Source organism: Procambarus clarkii, chromosome 49, assembly GCF_040958095.1.
Source record: "Procambarus clarkii isolate CNS0578487 chromosome 49, FALCON_Pclarkii_2.0, whole genome shotgun sequence".
Lineage (NCBI taxonomy): Eukaryota > Metazoa > Arthropoda > Malacostraca > Decapoda > Cambaridae > Procambarus > Procambarus clarkii.
In genome coordinates, this window is record NC_091198.1 from 21,378,142 (window position 1) to 21,389,379 (window position 11,238).

The window sequence follows — 11,238 nt, forward strand, 5'->3', positions numbered from 1 at the left end:
TCACGACACTGACGTACTGAATGTCCCAAACCTAACCTAATCAAGGACCCACGAATATAAAATGGGTCGTCGCATCAATTTTTGGGCTGCTATGATATATATACCACTCAATTGATTCCTACTGACAAAAAACCCTAGCATCACATAGTCTTTAACAAAGAGCATGGTAGTTAGTGTCAATCATACTCTTTTTTCCAAACAAATCTGTGGTAGCTTTATTATTAAGAAAACTAATTTTTGACCAATACTTCTTAAATTTTAAGTGGTTTGACTTTCATGGGTTTGTGAGATCATTTCACTTGAGCAGTTAAGTCAGTACAAAAGTTGAGTTTCTTTAAGCTAATGATAATAGTTTTGTTAATGTCATAAAACAAATACAAGTTTCTTTTAAGTTTTGATAGCTTTTGGGTAATAGTGTATATATAAAAATAAAGCTTATACTTTGCATTTTCCTGTGAGATAATATATATATATTACCCTGTACTATTACTTGAAGTCTTACTGTGCTAAGTATGAGCCATTTCTGCCTTAGGTTATGTAGCAAGCAGTGGTGTGTTGGGGGCTCTGACAAGCACTTGCATGTCATTTAGAGTCCTTGCTTGAAGTTTGGTGAAGTATGCTCACAGGCTACATTCTCATATAGAGAAGTATGCTCACAGGCAACATTCTCTTATAGAGAAGTATGCTCACAGGCAACATTCTCATATAGAGAAGTATGCTCACAGGCAACATTCTCATATAGAGAAGTATGCTCACAGGCAACATTCTCTTATAAAGAAGTATGCTCACAGGCAACATTCTCATATAGAGAAGTATGCTCACAGGCAACATTCTCATATAGAGAAGTATGCTCACAGGCAACATTCTTTTATAGATAAGTATGCTCACAGGCAACATTCTCATAGAGAAATATGCTCACAGGCAACATTCTCTTATAGAGAAGTATGCTCACAGGCAACATTCTCATATAGAGAAGTATGCTCACAGGCAACATTCTCATATAGAGAAGTATGCTCACAGGCAACATTCTCATATAGAGAAGTATGCTCACAGGCAACATTCTCATAGAGAAATATGCTCACAGGCAACATTCTCATATAGAGAAGTATGCTCACAGGCAACTATTTCATTAGGCAACATTCTCATAGAGAAATATGCTCACAGGCAACATTCTCATATAGAGAAGTATGCTCACAGGCAACATTCTCATATACATAAGTATGCTCACAGGCAACATTTCAAACTTGCCTTGAAGAGAATAAGACAAAAATTACTTGCTTGTAATGTAATCAGGGGTCATTCTTTGCTTTTGAAATATGGCAAATCATGTCATAAATATTACTGTATGTCTAAATCAGTTTAAAATTGTTACATGTGACCTCTGATGCTTATTATGAGGAGATAAAATACAGTATACACAGACTGTATTCTGTATTCAGACAGTACAAATCATCACGGCCCTTGTGGATTTGTTCATAAAATACAGTGTATATATACTGTGGAATATAAATAGCTTAATATTAGTGTCAGGAAATTTGTTATGTATTTAGTATCTTAAATTGACGTAAAAGAAGCATGTGGGGGAGACACTTGACAAACTACAGTTTGCTTGCTCACACATTAAGGAATAACAGTGTGATGAGCTGTGGCGTACTAGCAGTAGCAGCTGTAGGTGATGTAGTACAAGTACCTAATATGCGTAGATGATTTCTCTCAACATTTGAGCACGAAAGAGCACGACCACCGATTAATTTTAATCTGGCAGTATACAGCCATCTGAGGTGTCCTCTATTACTGCTTCTTTTCTGAGTAATTAAATAAGGTGTTTGTTCCTAAATGAGTGTTGTTGGGAATAAATTCTGAATAGCAAGACATGAAAAAGTTATTACAGTACTATACAAATTAAAATAACATTTATTTTCATAAAAGAGAAGTAGGTTCAGTACTTTCACTTGGTTGTGTTTGTAGACATCACACGTAAACGTGATGGTAGCTCTAATTATAGGGCAAGTGATATCTTATTTTCTTGTCATTTCACTAAATTAATATCATGAAATTCCTCCACAAAATCATAAAAAAAAAACATTAAAATCTCTGTTGTTTTAATTTTCTGTCAAGACGAGACTTTGTTGCTTGCACTGGCAGCGGTCAGTTTAGGTAGGATGGTAGAGGTTATCTTGAGGTTATCTTGAGATGATTTCGGGGCTTTAGTGTTCCTGCGGCCCGGTCCTCGACCAGGCCTCCACCCCCAGGAAGCAGCCCGTGACAGCTGACTAACACCCAGGTACCTATTTACTGCTAGGTAACAGGGGCATAGGGTGAAAGAAACTCTGCCCATTGTTTCGCGCCGGCGCCCGGGATCGAACCCGGGACCACAAGATCACGGGGTAATCAGGGGGTTGTTCTTTGCTTTTGAAATATAGCAAATCATGTCATAAATATTACTGTATGTCTAATAAATCAGTTTAAAATTGTTACATGTGACCTCTGATGCTTATTATGAGGAGATAAAATACAGTATACACAGACTGTATTCTGTATTCAGACAGTACAAATCATCACGGCCCTTGTGGATTTGTTCATTCAGAGACTCGGTAATAACAAACCATTTGGCATTAGCTGTTCTGATTACTTAGGGATGCTAGGCACACATTTTTTTTAACCTGATTTACCATAGGGGCACTAACCCTAGTGGCTTCAACGAGGATAAGAAGCCGGTGGCTTATTGAAGGTCTCCCTGTTTGCTTTGATGACATGATTTTGGTGTGAAAATAAATGAGAAAAACAAAAAAAATTTCCCCATTATAGGATAGATATTAGTTTATTAAGGGAGTAAATATTTCTACAAATTCTGGACTATCTCATTCAGCTGGTCTCTAAAGTAAGATCTGGCTATATTCATAAGGCAGAATTGTGCACAGATACTGGCACCAATGCCACAAGCAATGTTTTAAAGGGTCCCTGCAAGTTCATAGTGGTGCTAGGGTGTCACTGGAAAACACTCAGAGTATCTTTCCTGAGTGGCTTTGCTCTGGGAATTTCACCACCTCATCTTGGTTATTTGCAACATTACATAGAACTTCTGTTCTTGTTTGCCATTCACTGGGTAGAGTGGTCGTTACTTCACCAAGGTCTATGGGGTCATTTTGTGTATCCAACTAACTAGCTGTTTCATTCAGTTGCTTGCCTTTCTATATTTTGAAGATGGCAGAGTTACCAAGGACACTGGTTTGATCCTCCCATCTTGTTCCAAAGATTTGTTCATAGATATATCACGCTATTGTGATTTTCTTGTGTGTGTACACATACGAGCATCTAAGGTTAGGCTAGAGACGGCCTGGCATATTATGGTGCTAGAGTGCCAGTGCTTGTAAGCTCAGGAAAGCTACTGAGGTGCTACCCAAAAGTAGCATTTCATTACATTCAATGCCTAATGATTTTTGTCAAAGCTTGACAATTTTGTTGCTATTAGGAGCAGGTGTAATATGTTGTGTGTGTATGCATGGAAGGGTTAATAACAATAAGTTATATAATTAGTTTACATAATACATGTGTAACATATTATACAATTATGAGTGATGATGATAATTGCAATAATAATAATAAAGAAGTATTTAATCATTATAGTACAAAGCACTGTAAGATAATGATACTACCGTAAAAATAAATAAAACAAATTATAATAATCATAGACACAATAATAAAGTATTTTTTTATAATTTCAATACTGTAATTTACAACCAATGTTAATGAGCATTGCTAATGAGAAGTTAATACATGCTAAGAAACAGAAGCTGAGTCTATTATTATGTCATCACCATGAATACACAGTAAGTGGAAAAATGCTGTACATTTTATGTACATTTTATGTACATTTTTATGTATATTTTATATACTCCTTACATTATGGAGCTGTTCTGAATGCCTAAAAGTATTATTTACAAAATTTGTTAACAGTAGAGTACTCATTAATGTTTACATTTTTTGCAGTTTGTTTCAGTCCATACATTGTTGATACGCTTTATTTTTCAGTTATAGACATGTATGTTTTGATAATGCATTACTGTATATTAAGCACTTTTCTTGGGGGAGCCACTTGTGACTCCCTGAAGCTACAATGCTGATATAGTGTACAGTGCCAAATTACTAGGTGCCATCAGTTGCAGAGTTTTTTCTGCGACTGGGGACCATGAGCCAGAGCCTGGCCCCCCCTCGAGAGAGGTCTAGAGGGCAGTGACACCATAATAAAATTGTCAGTGAATTTTAATCATGTCCACCACCACTGGGAAAGCACCCACAATTCAGTGAAACAAAACAGACCGCTGCTGGTTATAAGGAAGACTGGCGCCTCAAAATTGCCAAAACAACTTCCCCAACAATGTAAACAAATGATAGAAAATTCATGAAATTAGCTCAAGCTTGTTCGCCCTACCTACCTCCTCGTTTGGGGAAAGGACGGAGGCAAACCGGGTCAGCCAGCTGCTCCATCCTCAGTTCTTTGCTGATGATAAACAATATGTGGGTGCCCTCTCTGGCACTTTGGCTTCTTTATTCTGCTTCAGCTGTTTATTATTTATTTTTTGCCTTTATAGTTGTTCCTATGTACGTTTGTGCTGTATGAGCCAGGAGTATAGGGTGCTTGAAGCTGCATGTGCACAGTTTTCTTCCTTGTGTGCTTCCTAGTGCTGCCCATGTGCTGCCAGGATTCTCTTCCCTGGAGTGTTTGGGGGTTTGTTCCCTTAGCTGGCTTCCTCGCTTGTGGTGGTCCTAGTCCTGGGTAAGTCAGTCTGTTTTTTTGGTTTCTGTCTTCCCTGGAGTTGGGAGCGAGTTTTGGCTGGTGGGGCACACTGTAAGGGCACGAGCTTTTAAGCCGCACCCTACAGTACAAGCTATCGAAACTTGTCCCTACTTCTTAACAACTAAGGGTCCCTAGAACAGGGCCAGTGTAACAACAGGATAAATAATAGTGTCTACTATCTACAAAGGGTTTATTTCTACAGTGTAAGGTTACTTTTCAAAGTCTATTCCTGGAGGTTACAGTTACTTTACAGGATCACTTAGATTGAGAGTGATATTTTCACAGAACATATAATCATTAGAATTACACTTGAGTACTGGTCCCACACCACAAAAACCGGGACTTAAAGTCGTTAGTTTACTCTGCACCCTCCTCGCAATTCAACGATTAAATATTAATTATTAACAACACAAAGATTTTACACTTAAATACTTGACCTAAACTAGTCGCTGTTAAACCTAAACGAGTCGCCATAGCACTTCTCTGTGCACCCACCTGTGTTCCAACAATATTTCATACAAACTTGTATCCCCTTGTATATTGAATTTTTTTGTCGATTTTGAGGCATAGAATTGTTCATTTCTATGTCTTATGGAGTTCCAGACTGGTTTTCTACATTTAACATTGCTGTATATACATACAGTACTGTATTTTTAATCACTGAATGTACTTGAGATATGTATTTTCCTTGATTTTCCACTCTCTTTTGGGAAGGAACATTCTCCTATTATGACAATGCACTGCTCATGTGCAAAACTGGCTACTGTGCTGGCAGGAATTCCAAATTCAAGAGTTAAACACTGGTGCATTCCACCAATAAGAGCCCCTTACAACACTGGGATTTGAGCAACCTAACCATGGCATGCTGAGGTTTCTCAATCTCGGGTGAGCTTGGATGGACTCTTCATGTAGTTCGTCTATTGGTTCCTCCAGGTTTGGCTCCCTGTGCCGTTCATGTCCAGGAAATGTCAAACATCCTTGCTGATGGTTTTTCTTGGTTCTGTCCAATATACACAGAATGGACCATGGACTCCGAATCTTCCCCTGGTTTAGCTCTTGCTCTGGGTCGTGACAAAATTGGAGTTCTACATGGGGAAGGTGATCTTTCTGGCTCCCTGGTGGCCAGCCCAGCCTTGGTTCCAGGAGCTGTTTTCCTGTCCGTTTTCTCATGGCTCCGCCTCTTTCAGCAGATCAGTCCAGTGACATACCTTGTTGGTTCCATCTCCTCCGATCTTCAGATCTAGAGTTTCTGACATGTGTTATTGCCATCTCTGTAGCTATCATGTGGCTGGTTTATTGGTGTTCCACCTGTACTACTCCTCTCAGTAACAGTATGAAGTCTCGTTGCATACTTTTTACCATTTCCTCTCTTTGTCTTTGCTCTACGGTGTCGGCTTCAGTTGTCCTGTCTTTTCTTTTTTTGGCTTTTTCTGGTTCGGCTTTTTATGTCGAATACCGTGCCTCGTATTGTGTAACACTGGTGGAGCTGCTCCTGCTTGCATTTGGAGTCAATGGCTTCCAGAGCCCCATTTCATGAGCTTTCTCAGGCATTATTTCACGTCCGGCCTGAGTCTGCTTGGTCTTTTAGACCATGTTCTTGTCTTCCTTTCTTCTGCTTGTTTTGCAGTGTCTCCTTTGGTGCAAGATTGTTTTCTTAATGCCTTGTTAGATCTCCCTCACCTCTGGTTGTTGCATGGGTGAACTTCTTGCACCCCCTTTAGTGCTGAGGCGTTTGTTTCTCTCGACCCTGGGGGTTATTTTGTTTGCAGCTGACGTCTTCTTTTCTGGTGAAGAAAGAGTTGGTTAGCTTCTGTAGGGGTCCGTTGGTGTTTGATGCTTGATTGGCTCAGCCGAAGGTACATCATATTCTTTGTCTGGTGGAGGCTTTTACTGCTACCTTTGTGTCCCCGCTTCTGCTTTGGTGGACTCATTGTGGATTGATCCGGTTTCCTTGGTTCCTTGTTTTAGGGCTCGTGTTCCTCAGGTTGTCCACAGTGTCCTTGAGTCTTAGCCTGTGATCTACCCTCGTGCCCATGCTGTTCATACATTTGCCGCTCTTAGCTGTGTTTGCCTATATGTCTTGGGCTGTTTTTTGGGTGCAGGGGTTTTAGCGGTCGAGCAGGGTACCTGGGTATCTTGTGAATGTCCCTGGTCCTCATCTGCCTTGGATGGCCTTGGGTCATGTGTTGCGGTCCGTGGTTTCTTCTTCATGTGATACCTGCGGTGCTCCCTCACCTGGTAAGTCTCTTTCTTCTTCTCCGTTGGTAGGTAGCTCCAGGGAGCCACAAGGGGCTCCCCACAGAAAACCAGCATTGAATGTATTGAAATGCCAATTTTTGGGTGAGCCTCGGTGGCTCCCTGACACTTTCCCTCCCTCAGGGAGTCCGGGTGTGGTCTTTCTATCGTCATAGAACTAAGGGTGGGCAGCCAGCTGACCTGGTCTGCCTCCCTCCTCCCCCAGAACAAGGGGAAGAGGTGGGGGGCAACTGAGCTTGTGATAGTTTCATGAATTTTCACTCGTTTGTTTACATTGTTGAGGGAGTATGTTGACCAAACCACAAACCCCAAAGTGAAGGGACGACCTTCACTTTCTAGTGTGTGGAAAGATGAGTAATTTGAGAAAGGAAGGGTCGTCCCTTCACTTTCCAGTGTGTAGTATGGTCAACATATGTCTGCGATGTTATTGTGACTCCTCGTATGCATTGTTGAGGGAGTTCTTTTGGCGATTTTGAGGCATCTTTCTTTCTTATAACCAGCAGTAGTTTGTTTTGTTTCTCTGACTTTGTAGGTGCATCCCCGGTGATGGTAGACATGATTAAAATGCACTGAAATTTTATCATAGTGTCACTTTTATCTGTGCCTCTAGAGTGGGCCAGGCTCTGGCTCGTGGTCCCTGGTGGGCTGAAAAGAGCTCCATGATTGATGGCACCTAGTAGTTTGGCACTGTATCAGCATTGTAGCTTCAGGGAGCCACCGGGGCTCACCCAGAAACTGGTGTTATTACATTCAATGCTGATTTTTCACATTTCAAATTTTTTTGTTAAAAGTGGTGCAATTGTTTCACAACAATGTCATTTAACATCGTAGAATACTGTACAGTATATGATAATTTTAAGTATCTGTTCAGCATGCTTATGTCTTTTTGTTCTCACATTGGCATAAATTGAGTAGTATAAAAGTACTGTACTGTGCATTGTTTTTACCTGTGACTTTAATAGTGCAGCTATAAAGCCACACAACTGGATTATGACATACAGTATTGTGATAATTACATTACTTTTAAGTTCACACCTGACAGTGTTAAAAGTTCCATTTGATCCAGCTGTGTACGCACATTAAAGTTTTTTAGAACTTCACTCGTGGTTTCAGATCTTGATTGCTAATTGTTTTCCCAGGCCCAGTGGCTTCTACCTGAATTTACCTGAGGGCCACTGTGTCTCTAGTGGCCTTGACAAGGATAGGTATCCAGTGGCTTCTCAAAAGGCCAGCCCATTTGTCCTGATGATTTTATTGAGTTGGATCTTAAAATTCATCAATGTTTTGGCATTTATGGCTTTTGGCAGGTAAGCAGTTCCATGGGCTTATTACCACCTATGGGTGAAAAAGCATCTCCTGCTTTCTGTCCAACGTAGTGAATATGGCATTCACAACATTGTTGAGCTTGAAACCGTTGCTCCTTGTTTGTGTTACATTTGACCTTTTGAAGAAGTTGTTTGGATCAACATCCTCCAAATTGTTCAGTATTTTAACAGTTTTGATGAGATCAGCCCTGTCATGTCTGGCTTGCAGTGTTAGTTCTGTGGCCCCTCAACTATTCTGTTTATAAGAGTCCACTTAGTTCTGGAATGATTTTTGTTGCCCAGTGTCGAACTTTCTCCAAAGCAGCTGTCTTTTGAAGACAAGGTTTCCATGCAATGGATACAATAATCGAAGTGGGAGCGTACCAGAGATTTATACAGAAGAATAACTGTTATTTTCCTTGAAGTTAAATGTTCGCTTGACTATTCCTTGGGTTTGTTTAGCTCTTTTTTTTTTTTTGCAGCTTCCACTTCTTGTGCAACTTTTAGTGAATGATGGATTCTGACTCCAAGGTCCTTTTCTTCATCAATCTGATGCAAGGTACAGTAATGTTAATTTGGCAGTTGTGGTATGGACTGTTATATACCCCGTTATGCAAGGTCTTGCATTTTTCAATATTAAAAAGCATTTGCAAGTCTTCCAACCATTCTTGGAGTTTATTTTGATAATTACTTTCTGCAGACAGAAATAAGAAAGGGTGAGGATATATACTCAACATTTGAACATCTTAAGTATCATAAACTGAAAAGTGACAGGACTGTAAGAGGTGACATGACTCGGGCAGCAGGTGACAGAATTCTGTAACTTCATTCACAACTTTATATTCCTCACTTATCTAACCAGTTATGAAACTAGTTTTTATAGTCCTGGAGTTGTATTTATATTGAGAAATATAAAGTTGTATAAGCAGGCATTCTCTGTAACTCATTGTCTGTCTTGTCGTCTCTTACGGTCATATTGCTTTTCTGATTATAACTTTTAATCTGCACGTTGTGTGTGTGTCTTCACCCTCTTTCATTTCTGACTACTGTGCATCCTTTGATAATGTGGGATAAAAAAAATAAATGTGTCAATACATGTAAGTGCTCAAATTTCTCATATCTTTCCTTGTAATTACCTACACACAGTAAAATATTTATTTATACAATATGCCTGGATCTTATCTGGAGAGGGGTGTCGGGAGGGCTTCGTCTCCCTGAGCCCGGCCTGAGGCCAGGCTCAACTTGTGATAACTTGGTCCAACATATCCACTACAGCCTGGTTGGTCCAGTACTTCTTGCAAGAATTTATTTAATTGGGTCTTGAAGAAGTTCACCTTTGTTCTGGCAATATTTCTAATGCTTGCTGGGAGAGTATTGAACAGTTGTGGACCTCTGATGTTCAGACAGTGCTCTCTGATCGTGCCTATGGCACCTCTAATTCTCACCGGTTCTATTCTGCATATCCTTTCGATAGTAATAATGATCATGTATTACATAATGCTCTGTTTATGCTCTTTGATCTGTGACCTGTCTATAGGTATTTATAAATACAAGCTACTAGATAATTATAAATACATGTTATTTAAATACTGGACAAGGAATGGTTCACTTTACTAGGGATCCTTCTCTCATTTTTATCCTCTATTTCATGTGCATCTCTGCCTTACACTGTGCGTATAGATGTACGTTAGACCTTCACTACAATATTTTGCTTGAAGGGTAAACGTTGCTATTTCTCTGCTAATGTTTAATTCAGTGGTGATATTACAAATGAAAATATTTCAGGTTCCAAATTACAGTATATAATATATTACACTATTCATTATTTTATAAAGAAGTTAAGAAAAGTTAAGGAGCATGTAGCTTCCTAGCTTCGATTTAATATTTACATATATCATTAAATATCTACTTTCAAGTGCTTTTCATTGCTGCCACAATTATTTTCTATGTTCAGAAAAAATATATTAGGGACCTCTATATAAGACACTGTAATTATTGTGTAGTATAATTAGTAATAGGAAAACAATTATTATTCACTGAGACAGTTGAGCTATATTGCAATTTATCTACATTATGTGTCATGCATATTAAACCTTAGCAAATTAGTCTTGTTATTTTCCTGACAAGCTGTGCATATAATACTGTTTTGAGAGCATCATTGCTCTGTTTAACATTACTTAGTAAGTTTATGAGAGTTCTGTAATATATTTCAATGCAAAGACTGATACCTGTTTCTTGTTTTCAACAATGGGAAACCATTTGCTAAGAATGAACATAAGGCTGTATTCAGCACTATATAGAACTATATAATCAGCCTTTGCACTGTCCATGTGACAGCTACCTCTGCTAAATTTTAACTTGTCAACAAAAGATTCAAGTAGACAGGAAATAATTGTAACACCTATATTTGTAACACCACTATGCCGTACACTACCACTAATAATATAACATGACTAATGTTGTACACTAAATATTATTGTATCCTAGACTATACTTGGTAGTGAGAAGTACAGCAGAGGAAGGAAGGAAAAAAATAAAGGAAGGAGGAATGAGGATAGGTGGGAGTGTTTCTACAGGCTCACCATAGCCCGTGCTACTTGCCCCGCTCCTGAGCCAGGTAAGTCCATGTTTTATATATATATATATATATATATATATATATATATATATATATATATATATATATATATATATATATATATATATATATATATATTATATATATATATATATATATATATTTATTATATATATATATATATAATATATATATATATATATATATATATATATATATATATATATATATATATATATATATATAGTATATATATATATATATATATAAGTTATATATATATATATATATATAAGAAAGGT

At 38.4% G+C, this 11,238-nt stretch overlaps 1 long non-coding RNA gene across 1 annotated transcript; it reads left to right on the forward strand.

Moving 5' to 3' along the window:
* The first annotated feature begins 1,137 nt into the window (after positions 1-1,137).
* LOC138351353 (uncharacterized) lies at positions 1,138-10,273 on the forward strand. Its single transcript, XR_011222449.1, has 2 exons — positions 1,138-8,361; positions 8,841-10,273. It is a non-coding gene; the product is annotated as an uncharacterized lncRNA (long non-coding RNA).
* The last annotated feature ends 965 nt before the right edge of the window (positions 10,274-11,238 follow it).